Source organism: Cupressus sempervirens, chromosome 11, assembly GCF_028749045.1.
Source record: "Cupressus sempervirens isolate cs-2001-9-10 chromosome 11, ASM2874904v1, whole genome shotgun sequence".
In the NCBI taxonomy this organism is placed as follows: domain Eukaryota; kingdom Viridiplantae; phylum Streptophyta; class Pinopsida; order Cupressales; family Cupressaceae; genus Cupressus; species Cupressus sempervirens.
In genome coordinates, this window is record NC_143128.1 from 11,194,635 (window position 1) to 11,210,298 (window position 15,664).

At 36.1% G+C, this 15,664-nt stretch overlaps 1 pseudogene; it reads right to left on the reverse strand.

Annotated features, from left to right (window-relative positions):
• Positions 1–369: 369 nt before the first annotated feature.
• Positions 370–15,664, reverse strand: part of LOC149527981 (putative beta-1,3-galactosyltransferase 2) — a 38,382-nt pseudogene continuing 23,087 nt past the window's right edge.

The following is a 15,664-nucleotide window of genomic DNA, read 5'->3' on the forward strand; positions in this document are numbered from 1 at the left end:
GCACTTTCAAGGCCCCAACACCTTCAAAGGATCAATATCCCTAACTTAGGCCTAGAATTCCTAGTAGGTCAAAACTAAATTTTCCTTGGCAATTTTCCAAACTTTCCAAAGGACAAGGCAAATTTATCAACTTTTAAAATTCCTTTTACCTAGTTCTTGAAGACTCAATGAATTCTTAGTTATCTTTGGATTAAAATATTACACAAATGTAAAATATTTATACTTTTAAGATAGATATCAACTTTAAACAACATATAAAATGACACTAGCTTTTTATGTAGAATTACCCACTCTAATGAAAACAACAAATAAGTTCTACCCAAAAAATAAGCACATGAACTATCTAAAAAAATTATAACATAAAATATACTATTTAGATGAAACCATGAATGATGATAATGTATCTAGATTGGCATGCACGTCATCATCAACTTTAACATAGAAATCAACATCCCATTTAGTGAGTGTTGTAGAGAAGTAGATCTTGGTCTTTGTTGAGGGATAATGGTAGCCTTCAACATGTTTGAGTCTAAGGAAATCATTATGCTCTGCATCTTCTTCTTCAATTACATGATCCAAAATGCCACCTTGTGTAGCATTGTGCCCAATCACAAACCTTATCACTATCCCCTTCTCCTCCTCCAACTTCTTCAGCTTTTCCCTTACCATTCTCATTTCCAATTTCCCATTGTATTTGTCGGCTTCAAACAAGGCATAGTAATATTCAAATTAAAATACTTACAATTGTTACAAGTGTTTTAATTGAGTATTGTTGTTGACCTTGTGGCATCCAAGTGTGTCGAACAGAATCACATCATTTTCTACTGCTAAAAGCAATGTTGATTCCCACCACAACAATTACTTTTTTGGCTGAAGATTTATTTTCTTTCTCCACTCCATTCATCTTCATTCCATTCACAACTCTTGCTGCTCCTAATTTCATTTCCAGTGAAGAAATTGTTTTGTCTAATGACATGCATCACTTATGCCGCTTTATATTCTTCAAATGAATCTTAAAACCATCTATTACAATACCACTTATCCCAATAGATTTAGCTAATTTAAACTTCTCATACATTTATATATATCTTAGATGATAACACATCAAAATTCAATCTAGCATTATAAGATAGGTTTTATAAGTTTATGATTCAAAAATAAATTTGTTTTAGAGTTTATCTGAAATAATTATAGATGGAAAAACAAATAAAAGATAAAATCATGTTAGTCATAATATCATTATTGGTAACAATGTTCCAAATGCAAAGAATTATTTGTTTGAGCTTCTAGCAATGATCAAGTGGCTTACTGAATGGCTTGATGAGTCCTGGAAACTTCTCCCATTATATCCTTGCTTTGGCCAGTTTCAAGTTTTTGGTTACATGCACACAATCATGACTTTATATCACAAAGCATTCACATTCTAACAATTTTCATGTTCTTTCATTACATTTTGATCTTAAAAAAAAATTCTAAACTTTCTCTTATTCAAATGACTAATCTAAAAATGGGTCCTATTAAAGAATCTAATATAAATTAAAATAATGTATCTAGATTTTAAACAAATCAAAACATAAAATCTATGATTTAAACTTATCTCATCACTTACAGATAATAACAATACCCACCTTGTCATGTGGATAGTCTTGGGGGAGAGGTTGCAACATTGTTTTGGGGGAGGGACAGTCCACATTCGGTATGCAAATAACATACCAATGCAGAAACAAGCAAGGTAGAGGAATACAATGAATTTGGAGGGTATGGTAGAAAGGGAAACTCCAACTCCTCATAGCTTCTTTTGATCTTCTAGACACCTAAATATTTTCCCAAAGACCCCAAGGCATTTAAATCTATCTAAAGACCTACAAAGTCCTTATTGCATATAAAATAACTCAAATTCCTCAAATTTTACCTTGGTTCAATTTGGTATCCTGGCTTATAATGACACCAAGGATCCAATCAACCACTCTTTCTCTCTCTCCATCTCTCCCAATTCAATCTAATGAACCAACTAGATTTTCTCTACATTTTAATATCTCAAGTATTTCCTCATGGTCTGACTCACAAACTTTCCAAAGAATCTTATTATGTGGTTTTCCACCATATTTTATCAAGTGGACATTTGATTCAACAACAAGGTTTGAATAATGAAGAACCTTCCTCTCTATTTGCCAATCCTTGAATAACCAGAAGTTAGGGTTCTTCATAGAATATCATCTAAGCCACGTGTCAGTTATAATGACCATATCGATATGGTACTCTTACCCTTCACCATCTATAATCAAGTGATCCAATTTTTTTTTGGCTTGGACACAACACAAATAATAATATCTCCCTTCTTCATTATCTTCAGGTGCAATAACAACAAAGACATGGCTTCCAATAATAAATGTATAAAATGTGGTCATTAATTTAGAAAATACTTAGCTAAAAGCTATAAAGTTACATATTGAAATTATATATATATGGTTACACTAGATCAAACAAGCGGTCAAAGTTAATAGATGAATCCATCTCTACCATTTCTAGTGCTTGTGGGGAACGATAGGTGTCAACTGGGTCCAAAACTTGTATATGCCATTTGTCCACCCATTTAGTCAACTCACAGTCATCCTTATTTTCCTCTACACATGATGGACAATAGCATGCCATTTTCATGTGTGGATACTCCATGAACCTACATCAGAGCTTCTAAAAGAGTGCAACTCACTTGATCTTGTTAGTGTGCAACAATCCTCATATGGTGCAATGTTAGTACTATCTATCAACCAAAAAAATATGTGAACCGTAGACTCACCTTACTTACCTAGACACATTTTAGTATTACACCAATAGATGATGGATTTTGCATGTCAATATTGCTCCATCTTTGTACTTTAGTTCTTCATGAGCTAAGGCTATTTTGATGCATGTGCCTGTACCATCGTGATCTCCCTTTTTATGACCAACCTTTGTGAAATTTTACATATATTGAGTTCTACACAACCTATGCATCCTGCTCAACCAATAGAACATCTGTATGTTCTTGAATTAAAATGCACAATGGTCTGACGAAATAATGTGTTGACAATATGGTATGCCCTTGTTAACTAAATCTCCATAAAATAGTTGAAAACAACCATGTACAAACTCCATAGAATGTGATCGATCATCACTAATGTAAAAATGGTACTCCCTCAAAATTTTTCTGTCATCCTCTGTACTTGTAGGTGAATACATGAATGTCATGTGAACAAATATGGAAACTTGTTGAGAAGTATAATACTTTGCTTGCACCTCATTTTGTGGTTGTAGTGTGTAGTTCCTCTATGAAATCAACAACCAAAAAAATGGTATCTAGTGGAAACATATCCTTGCACAACTTGAATTGCAAATCCAACCATCAAGCTCTATTTGTATGCCTTGCATACGCATAAATAATATTTTCACAAAACATCTTCATGAACTCATACAATGGAATCTTTTCAATTACTAAATGACATCTTTTACCCTATTTCCCATATTTTAGAGCATATTTCACTGTCTTAAATTTTTCATAATCTATTATTTCATTTCAAATTGCACACGTACTATCCATATGTTCACAAGTTGATAAAAGTTGCAAAGAACCACAAAATAAGCATGTACCATCCAAGCATGATGTCTTTTAAAAAATTTGGCTGTCCCCTATTTCACATAAAATATTGGATATGAATTCCCTTGAAGATCTTGGTGGCTCATTCATGTCACAATCCTGCAAAACAAACTTAGAATTCAAAAACACACATATATGCCTAAAAACATCAAAATGGTTAGAAAATTCAATATGTATCCTACAAAAACAAGTTGTGTGTGTGTGATTTATCTTCACATAAAAAGGTTTATCCATCTCAAAAAATGTTTGACTTATTTAAATTTGAGGATACATACCAATAAATTTTGCAAAAAATTATGTTTGAGTTGAGTTCAAAAAATGTTTCGCATGTGGGTCGCAATTTTGGCTACCAATCCTTTTTCTTACAACATCTCTTTGATTAGGGGAAACAAGTTTTATTTTTCCAAAAATCTTCGATCAATGATTTCAAAGCTTCACTAATTTCTTTATCCTTTTGTGGTAGTCTACTACTAAATGTCCATAACTCATTTTTTGTTGGATCTTCCAATCTCTCAGGCCTTAGCATGGCTCTCCTTAGAGTACCTTTACCAATTTTTAATATTTTGCTTGTCTTTCTCATGAGTCAAGCTTTCTTCATTTGGGTACTTACTATTGTTGATGTAAGTACTCATCTTGTGATATTACTATCTTTTATACATGATTTAGAACCCACTTTGTCATAAGAACTCATTCGATTCTTTACAATACCATTTTCATTTGAATCGTCCATTGTTCTTAGCCAAGGAATATTCATGATAGGCCTAAATTTCAAAGTCATCATCATTTCAACAAATAATTGGAATTGACCTATAATATTTAATTCTTCAAAGAATAATCTCCACATACAATTAACTTTTCTTTGACAAGTACACTTGCTAATCTTGTCAAGCATTGATTTCAAAATATTAGTATCAATATCAATCAAATATTTTGATCTTCTAAAACAAATTTTAGAAGGTATTATAATAACTTCCATTCCCTCAACATTTTGAACATCAACATAAGGTTGAGTATTTTGTGTACCTTGAACTAAAGATGATGAGCCTTGGAAATAAGATGCAAAAGATGGAATATCACATACTTGATATGTTGATGTTGTGCCTTCAACATGACATGATGGAATGTGTACATCATCGGATCTACAAATTGGTGTCTCTTCAACATGAGACGATGATATGACTCCAATATTGGAAGATGGTGTAGCTTCACAATTTAATTATCTTTTTGAGCATAATGGTCTCATTCATTCTCTTTGTCTTTACAATTTTTCCTCTTTGTTTCTTTGTATCAGTGGTTCTTATTCCTCTTCGAAAGTCAATTCTTCATTATTGCTTTGAAATTTTCTTTCTTCATGTAGTAGTTTCATTTCATCTCTTTTAATTGCCAAATCTACCTCCCTCTCTTCTTTTGTTTGAGTTTTTGGTTTCTTCCTTGGCATGATGATGATTTCTATATGTCAAATTATTCAAACATCTAAATTACTTAAAATTTATAAATTACAAATAATTCAAATAAATATAAAAATTACAATTATTTCAATGAATGCACAATATATATCAAACAACTTGCCAAATTTTTAACCATTTCTAAATAATAATTCATTTAAACATAAAAATTTCAATGAATTCACTATATATTAAACAACATGTCAAATTATAATCAAATTTGTCTCTATATATCAAAAAACAATATTTAAAAAGGATTACACTAACCTTTTCTATAGAAAAAATATTCAAAAAGCCTTCAAATAACATATCCAATGATTGAATTTGATGTTTTCTAGCTTCAAAAACTCTTCAAATAGTGTTTTCTAACTTCCAATAGCTTGAAACCCATGTTTTCTATCAGAATAATAGAATGCACAACAACAACAAAAGTAGAATATGGATCAACAGGTACCCAAACTTGCTTTATGACCATTTTTTGGTGATTTCACATAGTGTGTATGCACTATAAAGCATGTACGCACTATAGTGCGTATGTACTATGTAAAAATAAATCTCTCCCTAGCCCACCATCCCCCATCCCCTACTCTCTCTCTCCCTACTCTTTCTCTCCTCTTCCATCCCTTACTCTCTCTCACTCACTCTCTCTCTCCTCTCCCATCCCCTACTCTCTCTCTCTCTCTCTCTCTCTCTCTCACTCTCCCTCTCCTACTCCCTCTCCCATTGCCTACTCTCTCACTCTCTCTCTTCCATCCCCTACTCTCTCACTCTCTCTCCTCTCCCATCCCCTACTCTCCCTCACTCTCTCTCCTCTCCCATCCCCTACTCTCTCTCACTCTCTCCTCTCCCATCCCCTACTCTCTCTCTTGCTCTCCCTCTCCCACTACCTACTCTCTCTCCCATCCCCTACTCTCTCTCCCCTCTCTCATCCCCTACTCTCTCTCTCTTCCTACTCTCTCTCCTCTCCCATCACCTACTTTCTCTCACTCTCTCTCCCCTCCCATCGCCTACTCTCTCTCTCACTCTCCTTCTCCTACTCCCTCTCCCACTTCCTACTCTCTCTCTCTCCCATCCCATACTCTCTCTCACTCTCTCTCCTCTCCCATCCCCTACTCTCTCTCACTTTCTCTCTCCTCTCCCATCCCCTACTCTCTCTCTCACTCTCTCTCTCCTCTCCCATCCCCTACTCTCTCTTGCTCTCCCTCTCCTACTCCTGCTCTCGTTGCCTACTCTCTCTCTTGGGGTACTCTCTCTCTCCCCTCTCCCATCCCCTACTCTCTCTCTCTCACTCACACACTCTCATCCTCCTCTCTCTATCTCACTCTCCCTCTCCCACTCTCTCTCCTATCCCCTACTCACTCTCTCTCTCCCATCCCATTCTCTCTCTTCCACCCTCTACTCTCTCATAGACTCTCACACTCTCTCCCATCCCCTACTCTCTCTTACACACACTCTCACCCCCCTCTCTCACCCTCTCCCACTCCCTCTCCCACCACCTACTCTCTCTCTCCCACTTACTACTCTCTCTCACACTCTCTCTCTTGGGCTACTCTCTCTCTTCCCTACTCTCTCTTTCACACACACACTCCCATCCCCCCTCTCTCTCTCCTCTCCTATTCCCTACTCTCTAGATCTCTCACACACACTCCCATCCCCCCTCTCTCTCCCTCTCCCATTCCCTCTCCCACCACCTACTATCTCTCTCTCACTCTCTCCCCCTCTCTACTCTCTCTCTCTCTCTCTCTCCCATCCCCAACTCTCACTCTCTCTCCCATCCCCTACTCTCTCTCTCTTACACACATTCCCATCCCCCCTCTCCCTGTCCCTCTCCCATTCTCTCTCCCACCACCTACTCTCTCTCTCCCATCCCCTACTCTCTCTCTCTCGGGCTACTATCTCTCTCTCCCCTCTCCCATCCCATACTCTCTCTCTTTCACACATTGACACACTCTCATCCCCCCCCTCTCTCCTCTCCCATCCCCTACTCTCTAGATCTCTCACACACACTCCCATCCCCCTCTCCCACTACCCATTGTCTCTCTCTCACTCTCTCCCTCTCTACTCTCTCTCTCTCTCATCCACTACTCTCACTTTCTTTCTCCCATCCCCTACTCTATCTCTGCCACCCCTATAATCTCTCACACACTCTCCCATCCCCTACTCTCTCTCTCTCTCTTACACACACTCTCATCCCCCCTCTCTCTTCTCCCTCTCCCACTCCCTCTCCCACAACCTACTCTCTCTCCCCTCTCTCATCCCCTACTCTCTCTCTTTCACACACACACACACCCATCCCCCTCTCTTTATCTCTCTCTCTCTCTCTTCTCCCCCATCCCCTACTCTCTCTCTCTCTCTCTCTCTCTCTCTCACACACACACACACACACACACACACACACACACACACACACTCACTCTCTCCCTCTCTACTCTCTCTTTGCCACCTCCTACTCTCTCTCACATCCTCACACTCTCTCCCATCCCCTACTCTCTCTCTCTCTCTCTCTCTCTCTCTCTTACACACATTCCCATCCCCCCCTCTCTCTCCCTCTCCCACTCTCTCTCCCCTCTCTCATCCCCTACTCTCTCTTTCACACACACACTCCCATTCCCCCTCTCTCTCCTCTCCCATCCCCTACTCTCTCTCCCCTCTCCCATCCCCTACTCTCCCTCTCTCACTCGCACACTCTCATGCTCCTCTCTCTCTCTCTCACTCTCCCTCTCCCACTCTCTCTCCCACTGCCTACTCTATCTCCCATCCCCTACTCTCTCTCTCTACCACCCCCTACTCTCTCTCTCTCACTCTCACACTCTCTCCCATCCCCTACTCTCTCTCTCTCTCTCCCATATTGTACTCTCTCTCTACCACCCCTACTCTCTCTCCCTCTCATCCCCTACTCTCTCTTACACACACTCACATCCCCCCTCTTTCTCTCTCTCCCTCTCCCACTCCCTCTCCCACCACCTACTCTCTCTCTCACTCTCTCCCCCATCCCCTACTCTCTCTCTCCCTTCTCCCATCCCCTACTCTCTCTCTTTAATAGACACACACTCCCATCCCCCCTCTCTCTCTCACATCCCCTACTCTCTAGATCTCTCACACACACTCACATCCCCCCCTCTCTCTCCCTCTCCCACTTCTCCCACCACCTACTCTCTCTCTCCCTCTCTACTCTCTCTCTCATCCCCTACTCTCTCTACCACCCCTATTCTCTCTCACACTCTCTCATTCCCTACTCTCTCTTACACACACTCCCATTCCTCCTCTCTCTCAGGCTACTCTATCTCTCTTAGGCTACCCTCTCTCTCCCCTCTTCCATCCCCTACTCTCTCTCTTTCACACACACACACATAACCATCCCCCCCTCTCTCTCCCCTCTCCCATCCCCTACTCTCTCTCTCTCTCTCTCTCTCTCTCTCTCTCTCTCTCTCTCACTCCCATCCTCTTCTCTCTCTCACTCTCCATCTCCCACTTCATCTCCCACTGCCTACTTTGTCTCCCCCATCCCCTACTCTCAATCTGTCTCTCCCATCTTGTACTCTCTCTCTCTCTTCCACCTCTACTCTCTCTCACTCACTTCCTCTCTCTCCCATCCCCTACTCTCTCTCCCCTCTCCCATCCCCTACTTTCTCTCTCTGCCACCCCTACTATCTTTGACACTCTCACACTCTCTTCCATGCCCTACTTTCTCTCTCTCACACACACCCATCCTCCTCTCTCTCTCCCTCTCTTGCTCCCTCTCCCATAGCCTACTCTCTCTCTACCATCCCCTACTCTCAATTTCTCTCTCCCATCCGGTACTGTCTCTGCCACCCCTACTCTCTCTCACACTTCCTCTCTCTCCCATCCCATACTCTCTCTTTGCCACCCCTACTCTCTCTCTCACTTCCTCTCTCTCACCCTATATTCTCTCTATCACCCCTACTCTCTCTCTCTCTCTCTCTCTCTCACTTCCTCTCTCTCCCACCCTACTCTCTCTCTCTCTCTCACTTCCTCTCTCTCCCATCCCCTACTCTCTCTCTCTCTCTCTCTTTCTCACTTCCCCTCTCACCCATCCCCTACTCTCTCTCTCCCCTCTCCACTTCCCTACTTTCTCTCTCTCTCTCACACACACACACACCCATCCCCACCCCTCTCCTCTCTCTCTCACTCTCACTCTACCTCTCTCCTTCCCCCTCTATGCACTATTTAGGTCTCAATAGTGTGTGCACACTAAAGCATGCACACATTATTAAGACATAAATTTAAAAAGCTTTAAATAGCATGTGTGTGCTATAGGGTGCATGCATTATTCAAAGCATTGCATTCTAGCAAGCCTAAGGTTTGGTTTTTCCTTGGGGATCCAACCCAAAGGTTTGGAGTCTTTAAACTATCTCTGAGACATGTTTTGCTACAAACATACAAAAAATGATTGATTTTTCTTGTGTGCTCTCCTTCAAGTTTTCTTGTGGTTGAGCATCGATAAAATCAGGTTACATGACATTGTAGGTCTCTCTGTTAGCTATATAACCATATAATTTATTTTTTATTTGAACTATTTTAAGCCTTTCATCTATAATTTCTTTTGAATATATGTCCATTTTTTTTAAAAAACCAACATATACTAATTGGGCTATAGATTTTAGCTCATTCATCAAATTTTGCAACAACTTAGTTTCTTAGAAACTAGACTGCATTCTACACACTTTGAAAGAAAGGAAGTTTTGATTTTAGATTAGTTTTCAATCATTTCTAGGGGGAGCGCACAGATATTTCATATTTTTGGGATGTGTCTAATTAAAAAATTTATTAAATAAAATACACATTATAAAATTACCCAAAAAATCTAGGATAAACTACATATTGTTAGATAACTTTTGACCAGAGTGATTAAAGAATTTCAAAAAGAAACTTAAAATTTTAGGGGGGCCACATTTTGTATTGTGTTATATTTTTTTTTAAATAAATAGTAGCACTTTCTGTGGCCTCCTTTTTTGAGGACCTAAAAGTAAACCATTTTGAAAAAAATTAGTAGTTTAGAAACTAGATTCAAAGGAATACTACTTTTGTTTTTGTCATATCTTAAAATTTTGAGCGTAACTATCTTCAAATTCTTGTTGAAGTTTAGAAATTGCTGATTTCAAAAAAAAGGTGTCCACTTATAACCCCCTTTTGGCACCACAACTTGGTGCACTTACCCAATATCAAATGAGTTCACTTTCAAATGTTAAATGAGTTGACATTTTAGAAACCATTTTTTACATTGAGGTAATATTTTGTTCATGTTCTTTTTTATCCCCCTTAGCTAAGAGGGAGTGTTAATGTTTGGTAGCTTCATTCAGTTAAACCTATGAGGCTATAGTATAAATATTCATATATGGGTTAGTGCAAGAAGTTGGTCTCACTTTTGGCCAAAAAGTAGAAATGTTTTTCCTATTTTTGAAATATATTGTCAAATGATGCCAAAATTTGAGCCATTTAGAAAGTAAATATAAAAAAAGTCAGAAATAAAAATTGTAGTGCCCAGAATCTTCTTTTTGAATATGTAATTTATTTGTATACCCATATGATAGATTATATTTTTGGTATGGATCTTTAAAAACCACTTTTTCAAAATGTTTGTTTCAAGAGCATACCATGCTCATGTACTGACACCATAATTTGACACAACTAAATATTTTTTTGTGAATCCTTTTAAATGAAGTTACCTAACACACCAAATATTGATCAGAATAATTTTCTTCAATTTTTTAGTGGATTTTTTAAATTAATTTTTAATTGATGATTAAGCTAATTTCTAAAACCTCTCATGTACGGACACCATAATTTAATCAATTTTTAATTTTTTAATTTTTCTTTTTAACCTCAAAAGAATTGTGTGCGAATTGATGACACGTAAATTAATTTACAAAATATGAAAAATTAAAATGATATTAAAATTTTAGTGAATGTCATTATTTAATGTTTAAGAAATACTTTTGATTAATAAATAATGGAAAAATAGAAAATGAAATCATAACACTATAGAATTTACACTCTTGAAATCAGAATAGTAAGACCGATAATGGGTTTTAATTTTGTTAAGAAATTCAATCAGGACGACCATATAAAAATTATGACAATCCCTAAAATTGTCAATTAAATGCCTTAGTCAAAAATTGGTTCATAAAAGCATAGGCTTGGTCCCACCAAGCCTATGCCATGCCTTTCCCCAAGACAAAACTCGATGTGAATTCCCACCCATGGTGAATTCCCGTCCATGTCACTAGAATCAAGCATCTGATTTGAATTTAGTTGTTAACCAAATCAAACACTCAATTTTTAAATAATCAGCTACCCAATAATTTAAAAATTAGGTGCTTGATTTATAATTAGGTACCCAATTTTGATGTACCCGTTGGGCCCCAAAAGGTGCCCCGCAAAGCATCTTTCAATTATTGCAATGAATGAATGATAGTTTCAAACTACAATAGTGAATGTCTATCATAATTATTTTATTTTCTTGTCTTCTTTTACAATTTGTAAGTTGTTGATTCGAATTCAAAACTGGTGCAAACATGGGATCACAATGTCAATGAGAGAAAAGACAAAGAATCAGAGAGTTGAGCAATTTTTTAGAGGAGAAAGACATTGAGGATACCACGATGGATGAAGAGGCTAAAGAAGAGAACCCAATACAAGGAGATTCAGGTGCAAATTCTAATCAAACATTCAATGTAGGTGTGTCTCCAAACCCTTGAGTTTTTTCTCGTAATGAAATTGTTGATATTTTAGAAGCAGGTTATGATTTAAACGATTTATATTTTCTTCATTAGAATAAATTTCCAAACAATCATGCACAAAAAACTCCAATATAAATGCATGCCCCGAAAGAAATACTAAGAAAAAATGAAAATAAGATTCAAATTCCAAATAACATTGAAAATGAAATGACAATTGAAAATAAAAATGGTATGAATATAGACATGGAAACACCAAGTACTTAACAAACATGTTAAAATAATATTGAAGTGTATGAACGTAATTTTCATTTTTCGAATGATGTGCTAGATAATCTTCATGGATTGGTTTCATGGAGACAAATTAGGACACATGCTAATAGATTATATAGACTTTTTTTATTATAAGAAATTTGGGTTTCAATGTCAATTGATGTTGCAACTAATTAAAATATCTAAAGAGTTAAAAGTAATGAAAAGATTAGGAATGTATGCAAAACCTAAGAATAAAAATGAGTCTTTAAAAAAAGTTGTATCCACTATTTCTAGTGCCTTTGATGTTATATGAAAGAGAAGTCACTCTAAAGATAAGAATGCAGCATGATAAGAAATAACAAGAGCTTTAGTTAAAAAATCAACAACTGACAAAAGATTGATTAGTAACATAAGTGGATATCTTAATGTGAATCATAAAACTTTAGAAAGAGATGTAAAGAGAAGGGTTACCTTTGAATGTGATCCAAAAAATATTTTGTGGACTTCTAGTGGTAGACTGCCGAGATGTGATATGAATCTTACTAGTGAAGTCAAAAGTTTGGTTGAAAAATCTTGGCATGATATTACAAGAGTATCACCTAATTTAAGAGATGTTCTTAAATTGAGAGTTGGCTCAAAAATACATGATCCAAATCCTAAAAACCTTTTGGATATTACTCAAACTAAATTGTTCAAAAAAATTGTAGATGGTAAGGTGTTAACTATTACCATTAGTCAAAAATATTTTAAAAAGTGTAAACCATGGTATGTAAGGATTAACAAGGAAAGAATCACATCTTTTTGTAAAAATCATGTTTAATTTCATTACCATTATGATTTATTTCGATCTATACATGGTACTATACATAATAAAGAAATGTTGCAAGAATGTGGTATAAAAATACCACCTCAAACTCTAAAAGATTTCATATCAAGTTTGTTTTGTAAGCCACCTACTGATGAATTATTTCTTTTTAATGCATGTCTTTTTAGTACATGTGATACGTGTGGCAATCTTTCTTTGTTGGATGAATGTTTTGACTACTTTTGGAAAAAAATTAGTTGATGTAAAAAGATTCAAAACTAATGAATATTTATTGAAGGATGGGAAGATTGGAAGAAGGTGTGATATTGATATAGATAAAGTTAGTTGTCATACATTTATGGATGAGTTTAAGAGTGTGATCATACCAAAATATTTTAAACACTCTCAATGTGCTAGATGGCTTGATGGACACATTCACATATGTAAGAATATATTTCCAATTGGTATTATACTTTTAGTTGTTGAGATTGTAGAGAACTACTCACTTGCACTGCAAGATGGGGTACAACAACAATATTAAAATTTAGTGCAAGTAACAATTTATGTTCATATAGTTTATAGGCATGCACCTAATAGTATAGAGGAAGATAGAAAGATATTAAGAGAGTACCATTTCTATATGAGTAATAATAAACTTTATTCATCTGAGTTTTTATAATATTGTTTCAAGGTCTTTTATGATAATTTAAAAGAGAGACAAATTCGAATGACACAACATTGGATATGGTCAGATAATTGTACAGGACAATTCAAGAATGCTAGAATGTACACATAGGAAAACTAATAATCAACATGTGTGGAGATTTTTTGAGGCTGGACATGGTAAAGGAGAACATGATGGTCTCAGTGCATGTGTGAAGAGAGCCCTTAGTAGAGAGCAATTAAAATTTGAGGAAAAAGCCAAATTCAAAAATGCATGTGATATTGTGGAATGGTGTAACAAAAATTTATACACAAGATCAAGTCAGAACTCTACAATCAAATTTTTCTTCTACCTAGTCGAAGAGAAGAATATCCTTTCAAGATATGACTATTATAAGAGCTATTGTACCCTACCACCATCTCTTGATTAGATTAGGTCTCAATATAGTTTAGCTTTTTCTTATCCCTAATTTCTAATTATGATTTGAGTGAGGATTCATTATAGTGTAATTTTATTTAGGGAAATCAATTTAAGATTAGTCAATGTTCATAGTTTTTCACTAATAGAGACATGGTTCTATTCTGATTCAACAAATAGTTTGAATACTATCATAATAGGTATTATAAAATTTGATTTTTTATTACACTTTACTTTGATTTATAATGTATTCGTCTTCTTTATTTATGATTTTGTTTCACTTCTCTGCTTGTTTAATATTTACACCATAGTTATCATTTTCACTTTCTCTAAGATGTTGGAGTAAAGCATGTAACAGGATTGAAACTGTCATGCAGCTTTAGTATAATTTACAAATCGCATGCTCTCTTAGCTTTAAGTTAACCAAGGAGTGCTATGACTTAAGACTCTTTCTACCATGTTAGAATCCTTCAATCATTTTCTTCACTCTGATATCATAGAGAAGCTCCTAATTTATCTCCTTTACTGCGCTGCATTTTATTCAAGACACTATTGGCAAAGGTTTTGGCTTTAAATTTGACAAAATTTAGAAGTCCATAATCCATCAATATATCATTAAAACTATGTCTTCGACCCCAATGCTAGAATTCCATCAATCCCCTGCCATACCAAATAAAAAGTCAATGAAAATGAAGGACATAGAGAAATTCCAATAGATCCTTCTGAGACTACAAATGATGTTAGTACAGGCTAGAAAGGAAGTGGGCTCCAATACGATAAATATTGAACAACTATAGAAGTTGAATTAGTGGAATGTATATGCTTGGAATATCAAGAGATCGATTTGTCTGATTATGTGTTTAATTGTTAATGTAGCTAAAACAATTGACAGATCTCTGAATTTCCACAAATATGATACAGATCCCTCTTTCTTGGGACATACCTACTGACTAATTTATCCTTTTGGTGACAGATGAATGTTTTGAAATAAGGAAATTCTTAATGAGTCTAAAATCGTAGTTAAACAGCTGCACATACTTATCAACGCCATTTTGATCATAATCGTACCAATTTTTTCTTTGATTCTTCTCTACATTGTTAGCACCCATGCTATTGTCATTATATTATCTCACTTGCTGCTTGTGGCATTCACATAGGAAATTGTTAACGTATTAATTAGGGTTAAAGAGTTAAATTTATAGTTCAGTTTTTATATAGTTATTTTATAGCAGTTAGAACTATTATATGGCTACTTTATTTATGTAATGAATCGCAATACATAAAATACAAAAAAGTTTTGATTGTATATGGATAGCCAAGGCCACAAAGGGATTCACACTGAAATAAAAGTGACCGCAGGTTTGGAGTATAAAGAATAAACTATGGACATTGTGAAACAGAACATTGTGAAACCAAGTAAATTGTAGATGCTAAATATAAGCCAGTGAATTATGTCAAGTAAAGCAAGTTTAAGAATGAGATTTTGGGTTCAACGTGAATGAAAACAGAAATAGTTTCTTTTTTACAATGTTTGTATCATGGACCGAGAAATATCTAGAAGTTATAGTGGGTTCTAATCAGTAATTTTATGTTAAAGAATGAGAAAGATGGTTGATGATATATAGATTGAAATAACATGGAACATGGATGCTCTGCATCAAACATACAAATGCATAAGTAATTCATAAAGGAGGGTTAAATGCAGAGCCTCCTATCTTAAGGAGGTTGCAATCCATGGCTTTCTAG